Source organism: Petaurus breviceps, unplaced genomic scaffold (assembly GCF_028583685.1).
Source record: "Petaurus breviceps papuanus isolate PSGF00001 unplaced genomic scaffold, PetGlider_PUasm1.0 98, whole genome shotgun sequence".
In the NCBI taxonomy this organism is placed as follows: domain Eukaryota; kingdom Metazoa; phylum Chordata; class Mammalia; order Diprotodontia; family Petauridae; genus Petaurus; species Petaurus breviceps.
Genome location: NW_027187460.1, coordinates 22,584,560 through 22,600,623, shown reverse-complemented (window position 1 = coordinate 22,600,623; position 16,064 = coordinate 22,584,560). Strand labels below are relative to the sequence as shown.

The 16,064-nt window shown below is 37.9% G+C and overlaps 1 pseudogene; it reads right to left on the bottom strand.

The window, feature by feature from the left end:
• Positions 1-2,278: 2,278 nt before the first annotated feature.
• Positions 2,279-2,735, bottom strand: LOC138155855 (DNA polymerase epsilon subunit 3 pseudogene; annotated as a pseudogene).
• Positions 2,736-16,064: the final 13,329 nt, after the last annotated feature.

Here is a 16,064-nt window from a genome sequence, read left to right as displayed (position 1 = left end):
ACCACTCCAATACACTGTTTTTCCTCCACCTCACTCATAGTTTCCCACTTCTCTACTTCCAATAGACTATAAACTCCCTGAGGGCATTGTTGTCCTTGTACTCATATTACCTGGCAATCATTTTTCATAAAGTATGTTTTAACAAGTATGTTGGAATTTTTAAGTTGATTTGAACTAATTAGACATAGATTTAGCTAAATGAATTGAATTCCACTAATTTTCTCCTAAATGCATAACTACATTCTGCCCTTGACTATCCCTGGTTTTGCACTGGAGCAATTCAATTTCTGTGAGACTTTCTATCACACACATTTCTCTATTTTCAGGAAGTTTACCTTCCTGTGTCCCTATTGGGGGGGGGGGGGGGAAGGGGAGGCGGGTAAAAGGGAAGAAAAAAGAAAAAAGTTACAGGACAACTTTACATATTTACAAAAAGAATAGCAAGTTGTACATAATAGATTTTCAATTTCATGTGCAATTGTCTTTTTCCTACTATATTATAGAAATTATTGTTTTACTTCATAAATTAAAAATAAAGGCTTGCTTTGCAATCCTTCAAAAATCATCTCTATGCTAAGGAGCTAGCAAAGAGCTGAAAGACAACTCATCCATGTGGGTTATCCGTTTAATAATGTAGGAGTACAACCTATTTATACCTGACCATTCATAACCACCCATCGGTCTACCACAGGGGATTCACTCAACAGTCTACAATTCTTCTAGTTCTTTTACCATTATGAAGGTAATGATGGAAAACATGGATCATTCCTTATTTTTATAGCCTGTTTTTAAAATTATTTTTAAATTTTTTAAACAATTTTAACAACATTATTTATACAAACCTTCCCCCAAATGTAGAATATAATGAGATTATTCCCTCATTTATCCACAAACTTGTCCCTGTAATGCATTAATGAGTAATAACAGACTACATTTGTTCAGCGGTCATACTCCACAGACCAAAAAAATTAAGGCTGACTAGGTGTTGAAGTTGGCAAGAACCTTTACTCTCAATTCTCAAGGTAGCTCTTAACAGGAAGACTAAATATGGTCACTGTGGGAGCACCCTTTAGCTGAACAGTTTTGTGGGGGTTTTTGCCACGGGGACATAGGTCTTCTAGTAGCTTCCAACCTTCAGAAATAACCACTTAACTTGAAGACATATAAGTACTTGGGAGCGAATGGAAGTGGAACCTAACAAAAGATGAAGGCCCCATGGAAACCACTTTAGAAAAGTGGTTTACTAGAATTATATTCCTAAACATTATTATATTTCTTTAACAGTTATTGTATCAAGTTATCTTTAAAAGAAAAAGAGTGAGTACTCTGGGACTTGAAGACAACCCTACATTTCTTAAATTAAGCTGGATTGAAGGCCACAAGTTAGCAAACCAAAGAACAGTCTGGAGACCGTGACTTGTGTAGTACCTGGAGGCAATGAATTTTGGAGCTTGAAATTTGCTAAATAAAAAAGCCAAGCACTAAAATGATGAGACACCTGTGAGGTTCGCTACAAAACCCAAAGTAAAAGGACTGTGTATACAAAAAAAGTCTGTTTCAAACTTTGGTTCAGTAGACAGGGGAAGTGAAGTCTGAGGTGAAATACCTACTTTACATTAGAACCAACACTCCACTAGTATATTGAAGTGCAAACTTCAAAACATATACAAAGTGCTAAGTAGGGTGTGGCAAATAGGGACCAAGCTCCAAACTCAGCAGGACATTAGGTGAAGGGAAGTCTCAGGAAGAGATTACAGACCAAAGAAAGCAGAACCTTGCTGAAAGTGACTTTCAAGGGGATGAGAGTTGCATTCTTTACCCAAGACTTGTTGATAGTCCCCCAAATACAAAGTGCTTTGACTACTCTTTCAATGAGCTATACTCAAGTTATCACAGACTATTCATGCTCAGAATTCAGACCTCTCCAATTTTAAGCTGCCTCTACAGCCCCTAAATAATAGATAGTATGAAATTTGGGTCATAAAATAAAAGCGAAATATATGAATTTTCTCCATTTTTCCCATAAAATTTGATTAAATGGCAGTTCATAACCTACCTTGTCAAAAGGTCACAATTTATGGATTATATAAAATGAAATTGGAAAGATCTCATTCAGAAAACTCTGGTTTGGGAATTGTTCAAGAAAGTATTCTCAGGTCCTCATATATAAGCATTCTTAGCAAATGGAGGAAAAGGCCACAGAATTCTCTGTGAAACTGATGGAGACAACAGTGTTGAACTCCAAGTTTATCATCTGACTGGACAGTCTGCATGAAGCTCAATTGTCAACTTCATCATTCTGCTCCTCCTCTTCTAGTCTTTCATCATTATCTTCTTCTCTGCTCTTGTCTTGCTCCTCAGAATCTGTTCTTTTGTCTTTATACTTTTTCTGCTCTGAAGCTTCCTTCTTACCTTTCTGTTCGCGCCTATATGCATCTAGTACTTCTTTCAAAGGGGAAATGAATCGTTGAAATTCCATCTCCTCCATTGCTGATAGCACATCACCAGCATTTAGAGTCTTCCGTTTTCCTTTCATTGGGAAGTTGTTTGCACAGGACGTGGCGTACAGCACGAATAGGACGTGGCAGCCAGAGAGATGGCACTCTGGGCCTCTTTGGAGATGTTGACGCCGTCAGGGAGCACCTCCTTGATGATCCTGGTGATGACGGTGTTGGGAAGGTTCAGGTCCTCTGGCCGTTCCGCCATGGCCACCTCGCCCCTCGTCTCCCCCAGGAGAACCGCAACAAGGACAAGACAGGGCGGCAGTTGCGCCCCGGACCTACGCCGGCCGCGGTTCTCACCCAGGGCACCGCTCCTGCGTCCGTACTTAATAGCCTGTTTTTCTGGTTATGAATTTCATCGACATCATTCTTTACCCTGCTTCTCCTATGCAAATTAATCATTTGTAAGGTGTTGCAGACAAATCACACTCACCAGGTGGCTGTCCATTGAACTTTGTATGATTATTAACTTTTCTTTGGAGAATATAGTATTCCATGACTCAGAGAAATTCACTTGGGATACAAAAGTGAAAAACAACCTAGAACTTTCCCATGAGGTATATACGAAATAATCGGGAGTGTGAAAATATAAAAGCTTCACACAAGTATGATCCAAAGCATAATGTAATACTGGCAAGGGAGAGTGTTATGCAGATAATTGCAGAACCCTAATAAAGGTTTGATTACTTTTAACAAGAAGCATCAGAGATAGTTTTCATGAATCAGAAAACCGGTGTGGTGCAGTGTAAAGAGAACTGGGGTTATTGGTGCAAAAATGAAAAAGTGAAAAAAAAAACGAATGAAAAATAACTTATTAAGTACTATGAGGAAAACATTGTACTAAGTTCTAAGAATACAGATAAAAAAGTGAGAAAGTCCTTGATTGCAAAGAACTTATATTTTTAATGGTGGAGAGGGAAGCAGCAAGGAAAAGGAAGAATATAGGAATAGACAGAAAGATCATTGGTCCTTAGGTTATAGTAGGAGGATGGCTGGCAATGCCTAGTACTGAGGAGGGCACAGCAAGATGGAAAAAGTTAGATTCGGTAGTGTTTAATTAAAGGATGATAAGGGGTGATGGGAAAAGGACCACAATGAGGATGAGAGTGGACATATGATAGTGGAGAAAAGGGGGTGTACATAAGAGAAATCACAGAGGCAGAAGTTATTACCAGGTAGAAAAGGTAAGGGCCAATACCTTTTGGTATTTTGAAGTAGAACTCAATTAGTCAATTTTGTGCAGGACACAAGAATATGAAATTGTGCCCTCTCTAGCCTAATCGTATGAAATTCTTTGAGTAGTAGGTAAACATTTATTTTTTTCTATAATATTCTGCTTTGCATACCTGAGGCAGGAACCTCACTTGCTTTGTCCTTTCTATGTGTCTCCTCTGAGGTTTCAAGCCTGGGAGACTGAGGAAATGGTGGCATCATTAACAGGACCTTGGTGAATTATTACTGCTCCCAGGAATCCCAAAGAAGTCCTATCGAGAAAACTTCATGAGGACATACTATAAGATAAGAATGACAGAATTGTACTAAAATAGAGAAGCAGATATTTATTAAATTGTCACCCTGGGCAGTTTTACTCTGTTTTCCTCAGTTTCTTCACCTATAAAGTAAACTGGAAGAAAGAAAGTGGTAAACTACTCAAGTATCTCTGCCAAGAAAACCCCAAAAAGGGTCATGAAGATTCAGACATAACTGAAAAAACAACCTCAGAGGTGGAAAGTGGCAGTTTATTTTTGCTAGATCAATGCCAGTGGGCAAAATGGGTGCACTTTGCCTCAAAGTTACTACTGTAGAGGACAGAAGTATATGCTCTGTGTCATTGTGTCTTTCAAAACACATGGAGAATCAGAGCTAGCACAGACCTGGGGAGCGAATAATGTGGTTGATTAAAAACAAAAATAACAACAAAACAACCTTAGTCAGATAGAGATCAGAACCATGGACAGCAACTTTGAAAAAATGAGCATAAGAGTGATAAGTCTAATTGTGATTTAGGGTGAAAAGAAGGAAGAATGAGTAGGGTAGAAATCATAGGATTTAAAAAGAAAAGATAATGATGCTGATGCACCAGCAGTCCTTGACCCTTCTGGGCTATGATCTGGACTGGTTAAGGAAAGCTAAGACCTCTAAATTAATAGATGACTCAGATGGGAAATTAGAGAACCGAGTAAATATATTTTGACTCTATGAATACAGAATCATGATTTTTAAAAGGGATAAACAGGTTCTCAGAAGATGAAATGGACAGTTTTGATTATGTAACATTTTAAAAGTTTTGCATAACCAAAACCAATGCAACTAAAATTAGAAGGTAACTAGTTAACTGGGGGAAATATTTGCAGCAGATTTGTCTGATCAAGCTCTACTTCCCAAGGATTCCAGGATTTAATATTTTAATTTTAATTTAATTTAATTTAAATACAAATATAATAAATATAATAAAAATTAAATTTTATTTAAATTTAAAGGAATAAGGTTCTTTCCCTAATTTATAAATGTTTGAATGATTTAGAAGGATATTTCTCAAAGGAAAAAATCTAAGCAATCAAAAGCTGCATCTTTTAAAATGTCCCAAACTAACAATCAAAGTAACTCTAAGATTGTTATACCTCCATGAAATGAGCAACAATGACAAAAAAGGAAAATTACAAATGTTTGGGAAGGGTGGTCAGTGGGAAAATAGGTACATTAGTACATTATTGGCAGAGCTATGGAGTTGTACAGTCCTTCTTGAAAGCAATTTGTAAGTATGCCCCTAAAGTCACTAGTAACTAGGCATAACCTTTGATCCAGTGATACCACTTTGGTTCCATAGCTGAAAAAGAAGGGTTTATGAGGTGTTCAGGAGGACTAGCATGTCTTGTGTGAGGGCTTGCTGAACCTTGTGCAGGGCTGCTCATCCACCTTTGGTGTCTACCTGATTCAACCAATTCTCACTTGGGGCTCTAAGAAGCTGCAATATGTTCAGTGGCCACATCCAAGTAAACCATTTCAATAGATGGGCTAAACCAGGCTGTGGGTAACTGACAGACCTCACACCCATCAGTGCATTAGGGGAATGTCTAGCCTAAGATTGTGAAGAATTCCCCAGGTGGAATGGGAAAATGAGAAAAAAATTGTTCCAACATCCATGAAGATAGCTGGAGCAGGTTCTGTGGAGCACTTAGAACTTGGTCAGACATCAAAGATGTCAAAGTCATCCATTCCATCCTGGTCCATAGCCAATTGTCTTGACTTTTTGTCCTAACACTGAACTTTGATAACTCAGGAAGAGGAAGCTGATGACTTTCTGCAACATTGCCTCACTTAGCTCCACTCATAATGTCATTGGTCCTATTCAAAAAAGGACAAACAACAGCAGCTGAAAAAAAAAATCAAAGTGGAAAATATATTTCTAGCATAGGTAATTATAGAAGCTTTTTGTAGCAGCAAAGACTGGGATACTGTAGCAGCAAGCACCCCAGTGTCCCCAGGGTGTCTGCTCACACAGGTTCTTGGATCTGTTTTGATAAAGGAAAGCAACTCAAAATGGGTTAACAAGCTTACTTTAATCAGTCAAACATATATCGTTTACCTTGTTCAGAGGAAAAAGGTCAGCACCCTGAACTTCAAAGTATACAGGCAGAATTATCAAGACAGAAACAGATCAAGTAGACAGCTTTCCAAACTGTCCAACCATTACATCCATACCCAGTCAACATCTGGGTTTCCACATCTGGGTTTTTCAAAGCCGGGGGACTCTCAACAACGGCTTCCCAGAATTCAGATCAAATCACAGAACACTTCTCAAAGTGAGTCCCAAAACAAAGCTACACATCAGGGCTTATATAGCCTTCTCCTGGCTCAGAGAATGTAACAACCTTATTGACCCACTGGCCAATCAAAAAGTATCTACTGAAAAACAAGCCTCCCACCCCAGGCTTCAGGTGCACTTTAGCCTAGGGGCAGGGAAGATCTTCCAAATTTGCATTCCCATTACAGATACTAATTATGAATACAGTGTTATACTACTGCACCATAAGAAATAATGAAAGGTATGTTTTCAGAGAAAATTAGTAAGGCTTGTATTAACTGATGCAAAGTGAAATGAACAGAATGAAACAGGAGAATGGCTACAATAATAACATTGTAAAGAGAAATAATTTTGAAAGACTTAAAAATTCTGATCAATGCAATGACAGAGAAGAAGTTCAGGGGACTAGTACTGTAGAATGCTTCCCACCTCATGACAGAGAATCAAGGATAAAAGATACAGAATAATACATTCATATTTGGAATACGGAACAATGCAGCAATTTGTTTTAATTATCTGTGAATACTTCTTACAGATGTGTTTTTAATTGCAGTCTGGAGGTGGGAAGTAGCAGATATTAATAACTTATTTTAAAAGGAAGAAAGGCAGGTAGATCAATTGATTGAAAGTTTGATAGATAGATATTTTTTTAAAGCAGTTGGGGTTAAGTAACTTGCTCAAGGTTACACGGCCAGGTGTTTCTGGGTGGGTGCTAAGTGTCTGAGCCCAGATTCGATCTCCCAGGTTATTCCGACACTGGGGCCGGTGCTCTTACTCGCTGTGCTACCTGGCTGCCCCAATAGATAGATATTTTAAAGAAAACTTAGGCTGATTCATGATATCTAAGATGGAGGGTGTTTTGTTGGTTTTTTAGATGGGTGAGCAGTGTCTGATCCTTTGATTTATTGCTATGGTAAATTCACAGTGAGGAAACTCTCTTTACCAATGCAGAACTGGAACTATTTTGCAACTTATAGTCTTATAGGGTTTCCTGGAGCATCATGAGTTTAAGTGACTTGCGCAGGGCACACAGACAATGTATGTCAAACATACGACTTGAACACAAGTCTCCCTGGCCCCAACACTTCTTCTCCATACACTATGCTTTGCCACAGACGATACAGTTGACTGAAAGCAAGGCAAAAGGGCTAAAAGGAATAGGTCTCATTTTGAGTAAACATAACCAGAAAATCTCTCCAAATTCCTTTGGGGAAAGAGATGAGAACATTCCTCTCTAATGATGGCTTAAAAGCATGAGGAAACAATATTAAGTAAGGAAATTTCAGATTAAATTATTTGTTTTGGGGGGAATTTTTAATGAATGAAATCGTTCCTGAGGGAGATTGTTTTTAGCACCATAAATGCATATACCTCACTGACTAACACTAAATGGGGATTATAAAGACTTAGAGACTGCGGTAATACAGCACAGAGACCCCTGGGTTTAAATCTGGTCTCTGGCATTAAGTTTTACAACTCTGTACAAGTTATCACAAATGTAAGGGAAATACTCATTTGCAAAATGTCTTTTTCAGGAAAGATTAATGGAGGAAATCATTATCTTCCACATAAAAATATTAAATATGAAAAATCAATTATCTAAAACCTTTAGTTAATATGAAGTAAAATGAGGATAAAATTTAAAATAAAAGCTTTGGATTTTACTACAAAATGGAGATGCTAATACTTGTAGTTGTTTAGTTTTTTCAGTCATGTATGTCTCCTCATTACCCATTTGAGATTTTTCTTAGCAAAGAAATTGAAGTATTTTGCCATTTTCTTGTCCAGATCATTTACAGATGAGAAAACTGAGGCAAAAAGAGTTAAATGACTTGTTAAGGGTCATACAGACCAGATTTGAACTTAGGAAGATAAGTCTTCCTGAATCCAGGCCCAGAACTTTATTCACTGTGCCACCTGGCTGCCTCAATATTTTCAGAATCTCATGTATAAAATTTTTGCAATGAAAGTGTTTTTTAAGATCTAAATAGATGTCATCTATTAATGTAAGCTGGGAAGAGAGGTGAAGGAGCAAGATATGGAGTGGGAGTGAGACATATGAAAGTAAACAAATGGTATAATAAGTTAAAGTACTCTCCCACCTGTGAATAGGCAAGTATTTTCAGTAGAACATATCTAAGAATTGTCTTATCATTAGTTCATTTAATCATTAATTTTGATCCATCCTCATTGGGCAGATGAGACCAAAGATTAATGGAGGGTCATGAGGAAAAATGTTTTATAATCCATAAAATGAATGTTTAACAACACTGCACAAGGCAACATGAGTCTAACCAGGTCACATATACCCTCTCTACTATCACCACTAAAATAAAATATAAATTTACCTGTATGTTATGCAAAGGTCTTCATAACCTGACTTCAACTTACCTTTACTGCCCCTTTCATACTCTGTGATCTGTCCAAACTGGCCTTCTTATTGTTCCACATACATGACACTCCATTTCCCTTCCTTTTTTACTGGCTGTTCCCTCATGCCTACAATGTATGCCTATATCATTTCTGTCAATTAGAATCCCAAGTTTCCTTCATGACCCAGCTCAAATGCCACTTTCTCCATGAAAACTTTCATGAGTCATCCCACTTGCTGCTGGCCTCCCTCTCAAAACTCTTTTGTATGTAATTTGTAAGTTATCTGCATAAGGTTAATAGATATGCTTGTATATGTATACATACATACACACACATATTTGTATGCATGCATAGATGTGTATAGAAAGAAAGAGGGAGAGATATGACTATAGATCTATCTATTGATATCAATATTTATATACATTGTCTCCTCCATTAAAGTTTAAGCTGCTGGTATCAGGGGCTATTTATACCTTCATCTTTGTATTTCTAGGACTTAACACAATATCTGGAACATAGTAAAAATTTATTAAATGCTTGTTGATTGAATCTTTTAGAGGGTGGGGGTAGGGGTTGGGGGCAAGGTCAGACTTGTGATTTCCTTGGTGTGAAGAATTTCCAGGGTGAGAAATTCCTCCACTGATTCAGATAAGCATCTTAGCTTATCTTCTTAAAGATTCCTGGGGTACTGAAAGGTTAAATATTAGTACAGGGTCACAGAGCTAGTATATGTTAGAGAGGACTTGAACCTGGAGTCCCAAGTCTTGGTTTCTATACATCATGCCATTCAGCCTTTGAGAAAAAAAACTAGTGATTCCATTTAATGGGGAAAATGTAAAGTCTTAATACTTTTTTTTTCTTTAAATACAACCTAACTAGTACCACACAAGGGAGATTTTACTAGACAGTATGTAACCTAAAACAGATTAAGTGTTTCAGTGCCTTTCAAGTTTAGCACGAGTCAACAGTATGATATACCAGACAAGAGAATGAATGTGATCTTAGAAGACCTTAAATGAAGAAAAGCTGCCAGGAATAAGGTGATTTTTTCCTCCTCATATCAAATCTTTATCTGTCTCTGCTATACTCTACCACAGTCAGTACACACATGAGGGAAGCACATTGACATAGATAGATTCAGAGGCCCAATCAGGAGAGGACTAGACACTGTGCCTGTTTTAATAAGAATCAGTTGGATGAACTAGGTGTACTAAGCATGGAGAAAACTTAGAGTAGGGTGATGGATATACAGACATTTGAAATATTATTTGTGGTCAGGGACCATTTAATTTAGTCCTTGCATAACACCTCACATATAATAGATCATTTTAAAAGTTTGTAGAATTAAACTGAATTGATTGCTTTGAATTGAATGAGTTAAGGACCTTTGTCATCCTCAGTATTTTCTTCTACTTACCAATGTCTTTCCTAAATATTGCCACCAGAAGTGAATAGAAAATTCCAGGTTTAGTCTGACTATGGAAAAACAAAGCAAAAATATTATTTTATGTTATTGCTGGAAGTGATGCCTCTTTAAACACACATGTGAATTTAGTTTTACTTAAATAAGATTTTATGGCTCTTGAAGTTCATGGAAATGCCTAGATCTTTTTCAAACAGTTGATATCTCCTCACTTGCACTTATAAAATTGATTTCCTTAACCCAGGTGTAAATCTTTCCATTTATCACTGTTTAATGACCTCTTATTCCATTTGGCACAAAGGTCTAACCTTACAAATTCTTTTTTAATCTCTATAGTGATTTGACTATTATCCATAGCTTGGTGACATCTGTAAATTTTATAAATGTGCCATCCCTGGATATTTCACTGGAGATCACATTTCAACTTGTTTTTGAATCATTCATGGCTACTCTTTAGGCTCAACAATCCAAGAAGGATCAAATCTTCCAAATTAGGGGGGTGGAGTCAAGATGGCAGAGTAGAAGCATGACTTTCCAGCAATGGCTTCCATCTTCCCCAATCAATGTAAAAAAGGGGACTCTGAACAAACTTTGGAGGTGCAGAACCCACAAAATGATACAGAGAAGCTACCCTTCCACTGAGGACAGCTCGGCAGGCCAGCAGGAATCAGCCAGAGCAGTGTTCTGGGAGCTGAGCAAGGCCCATGGTGAGGCAGAGATTTTAGCCACAGAGGGGTCTGACCAGCCAATGGCTGGAGGGACTCCAGAGCAGCAGCAGCTGTGGCCATTTCCAGAATTATTAACACACAGATGTGAAAGACAAAGTGAAAGATCAGTGCAGTCTGGACTTTGGGACCTAGTAAGAGGGAGTACGTTGGCTTTTGCCCCCAGGGGGAGAAGCTTCTGAGACCCCGGCACAGCCAGCCAGCGCCACTTGGTAGCTTCAGCTCCTGGCCTGCAGAGCGAAGGGGGATCAAGCACCCAGTCAGAGGGGTAATCACTCTTACTTTAACCTGCTTGGGTCTGGATTGCAGTCTAGGGTGGAGGTCCTGGGGTTTGTGTTCAGCTTCCCAGAGCATGTGGAGGCCTCAGAGAGGGCACCTATCTAATACCTCTGGCAGCTGAGAAAGCCCAGCATTTGGGATGAAAACAACCATGTCTGGTGGCAGAGTCCTACTGTGGTAAAAAGCCCAGGGGTAAAGTGACTGAGGGGTGACATGACCAGGCAAAGAAAACAAAGCAGACAGAAGATTTCAACATGAGTCTCCTATTTTGGGAAAAAAAGGAGCAAAGCATGGAACAGGAGGAAGACAGTGAAGTCAGAACTCCTGCACCAAAAGCTTCAAAGGAAAGCTGGTCAGAGGCCATAGAGGACCTTAAGAAGCAGATAAGAGAAGTGGAGGAAAAATTGGGAAGAGAAATGAGAACAAAGCAAGAAAATTACGAAATGAGAGTCAACAGTCTGACTGAGGAAAACCATACCTTAAAAAACAGACTAACTGAAATGGCAAAAGGGCCTCAAAAAGTCAATAAGGAGAAGAATGTCTTAAAAAGCTGAATTTGCTAGATGGAAAAAGAATCTCAAAAGCTCACTGAGGAGAATCATTGCTTCAGAATTAGATTGGAGCAAATGGAAGCTAATGACTTTATGAGAAATCAAGTTGCAGCTAAACAGATACAAACAAATGAAAGAATAGAAGGCAATGTGAAACATCTCATGGGAAAAACCACTGACCTGGAAAATAGATCCAGGAGAGATAATTTAAAAATCATTGAACTACCTGAAAGCCATGATCAAAGTAAGAACCTAGAAATCATCCTCCAGGAAGTTCCTAAAGAAAACTTCCCTGATGTTTTAGAACCAGAGGGCAAAATAGGGGTTGAAAGAATGCACTGATCACCTCCTGAAAAAGATCCCAAAAAGAAAACTCCTAGGAATTTTATAGCCAGGTTCCAGAATTCCCAGATTAAGGAGAGAATATTACAAGCATCCAGGCAGAAACAATTTAAATATTGTGGAAACACCATGAGGATAACACAGGATGTGGCAGCTTCTACACTGAGGGGATTGAAGGACTTGGAATATGATATTACAGAGGTCAAAGGAGCTGGGATTAAAACCAAGAATCACCTACCCAGCAAAACTGAGTATCATGTTTCAGGGGAAAATATGGTCATTCAGTGGAATAGAGGATTTTCAAGCATTCTTGATGAAAAAAACAGAGTTGAATAGAAAATTTGACATTCAGATACAAGAAGCAAGAGAAGCATGAGAGGATAAACAGGGAAAAGAAATCATGAGAAACTTATTGAAGTATTAATGTTTCTACATGGAAAAACAATAATTTTAACTGATGAAACTTTTCTCAGTATGAAAATAGTTGAAGGGAATATATATATATATGTGTGTGCGTATGTATGTATGTATGTATGTATGTATGTATGTATGTATATATATGAGGGTATATGGGCATATGAATACATATGTGAATGTGTGTATATATATATATTTACAGGTATACATAGATAGAGGGCACAAGACCAATTTAACAGGAAGGGATAATACTTAAAAGGTGAAATTAAGCGGTGAGAGGAATATAATTAGAGGAGATGGGGAGAGACAGATTGGGGTAAACTATCTCATATAGAAAAGGCAAGGGAAAATGGTTACAATGGAGGGGAAGAATAGGAAGGCAAAAGGGAATGGGTCAACCTTATTCCCATTCAATTTGGCTTGGGGAGAATATGAAATACACACTAAATAGGCTATCTCACCCTACAGAAGAGTACGGGGGAAGGGTATGAGAGGGAAGGCAAGCTGTGGGGGAGGGAAGTTGGAAGCACCCACTTTTGAAAAGGGAGGGGATCAAAGTAGAGAATAGAAAAAGTGGGAGGTGGGATAGGAGGGAGGGAAATATAGTAAGTCTTTTACAATATATCTACTATGTTATTGTTTTGCATTAGTCACACATATACAATCCATACTGAACTGCTTATCTTCCCAGTAAGCGTAGGTGAAAAAGGAGTAAGGGAATGAATCTGTAATTCAGTTTTAAAATCAAATGTTTAAATATATGTGTGTGTATACTATTATTAATACTATTTTACATGTAATTGGGAAATAAGATATACAGGCACTGGGGCGTAGAGATCCACCATGCCCTACTGGAAAAGTAGAAAGGGGTATGGGAGAGAGCAGATTAGAGGGGGGGGATATCCTGTGGTACTGCATTTTTGGGGCAGTGGGTAGGGGAAAATGGGGAGAAAATTTGTAACTCAAAATCTGGCAGAAATGAATGATGTAAATCAGAAGTTAATAAAGCATTTGAAAAATGAAAAAAAATAATATAAAGAGTGTGAAAAAAAATCTTCCAAATTATATTATTTTCTTTCCCACACATCTTCATGTTTAAGTACTTACATATTCATACACACACAAATAGCATGAGAGAGCTAGTCACAGTCTTTATTAAAATTGACATAAACTGTATCCATGGCATTCTCCTAATTTACCAATCTAATATGCCAATCTAAAATGGAAAATACAATTAGTCTCTCATATATGACCTGGGCATAATGAATCTGTGATGTCTTTCCTCTAAGGACCATTCCAACTCTATCAATCTCTAAGTTCAGATTTTCTTTCTCCCTTTCATGCCTGTAAAGCCATGTACGAGCAGCTGTTAACAACTTTCAAGTTTCTGATTACATAGTATAGTGAGCTCCCTATTCAATAACAAATAAGAGCAAAACATTCATAGAAAATTAAAATATACAATTCACTATGTCACAACTCAACAACTTATCACTAAAATGGCCACATAGTTTTCACCAAAGTGGTCACATAGTTTTCAGCAAAGTACATTCATTTAGTCAATCACAAAGTCCTTAATTAAATCACAAAGTACAAAAGGCAAATTTCTCCACCCCTAGGTCACAGTAAATCAAAATCTTATCAGTACCTACACAGTATCCAAGTAAAGTTTTCTTTCATTTTGACTCAAGGCTGACTCTCAGCTTCCATGGTTTCAACTCCAACTGTCACCTGGGTTCAAAGGCAGGCAGCTCCCATTTCCTTGTCCAGCTCCTTGTCCACTTCTTCATCTAATTCCCATTCTATATTGAAGTTCACAGTATCCAGTCCACTTCAAGTCCTTGACAGTTCCTGTTTCTGTGAAGACAAAGTTACAATAATATTCATACACATAGCCAGCACCATCATCAATTCACTATCTGCCTATAAAATCAACTCAGACCCACCAACAAGGTCTGAGGACTCAACATAAATCATCAATATAGAAATCAACGCAGACACACAAATAAGGTCCAAAAGGTCAGCACAAATAGTCAGTAAAGCCCCAGGACCTCCAAAACCCTCCTCCAGGACTTCTGTAAACATAAAACCAGAAAATCCTCTTTCAAGGCTTCCAGTAAGGTCCCAGGGATTCTGTACAATGTATCACAAACAAAAACAACAGAGACAGAGAATGACATGAACACAGACAGACATGACAAGAGTGCTGGGATACCACAAGTTTTCTACTTCTTGACTCCACCACCACAAGAGTCATCTTCTTAGTTCTGCTGTCTCTAGCCTGGAAATTCTCCTTATATAAGGTCATGAGCTCCTCCCCTTCCTGTTGCTGGAGTTCATGAGTTTTAGGGTTCACAAGTTGTGGAGTTCACACGTTCTGTTTCTTAACAGACTTCATACAAGCCTCAAAAGAAACCTGAACTGAAACAAGGTGTAAATGCAATAGCTGAAACAAGTTGTGAACTGCTTCTGTGCTTGCCATTACAATGCCTTGCTTAAAAAGTCATAACATTTCTTCCTGGAAAGGTAACATAGCTGCAATCCATAGAAAAGACACAATGAGATATGAGTCTGTCTTTACATAACAATAAGGAAAGGTCTAGGACATTAGACACTAATCTCTTATAAATCATGTTATTCTAATTTAAAAGAAGGGTCTTTACCTGAAATAAGAAATACTACCTTCTTCACAATCTCTTTGGAAGTTAATCAAAAATGCCAAAACAGTTTTCCTATGAAATTTTTGAGACATATCAGAATCAAATACTAACTTGTTGGAGGACCTAACATCCACCTCTATAGCCTTGTAGGTGTTTTTTTTTCAATAACAATAATAATAATTTTAAAGAACATGTATTGAAACAAGGATAGTTGATCTGCGCTTGAGCAAAAAAATATGTATTTCTCCTTTTTGTTAACATCAAGTGAAATAAGGGTAATAAAGTTGACCTGTAAACCTCTTTCTTAAGCTTAACCAATTTTAGACAGGTGCCCTTTGCATGGTGAAATGTTACTCGAAAGATTTTATCTCAGAACAGGGGAAAAAGAGGAAGTTGCTGACATGTGGCCTTTCATAAGCCTGGTGGCCTATGGACCAATTCCACCAGAGGCCTGTGACAATTACAGGAGTTGTCAGCTGTTCTGCCAACCAGGAACTCAAAAAACCTCAATTGCTGAGTATATTTCAGCATTCAAACAAGATTCATTGTTTATAGGAGGTATTCATGCACACTTTTCCTGGTGCAGGGAAAACAAAAGTGAAAGAGAAAAAGATGGAGAGAAGGCAAAAAGGGTATGGGGAGGGACAAATAGAGAAAAGGGAGACTGTTTAAAGAAGATATGAAGAAGAGGAAAGCAAGTGGAAAGAAAAGGGAGAAAAAAAGAGGAAAAGAAAGGGGAGAGACAGTAGGAGAAAACTCGGATAATGAGCATATTTTACTGTAAATTTACTTGTATCAAAATTTCCATATCTAATAGCATCCATTGGGAGGATTATGAGGATAGGGCCTTTCCTAGTACTCTCTAGTCCCTAGCACATAATCAGCACTTCATAAAGTTTGTTGACTCTATCTATATATAGATAGACACACCTGCTTACTGGAAGGGTCTCTGACCTCATTAATGTAGACAACTTCCAGTGTAAGAACT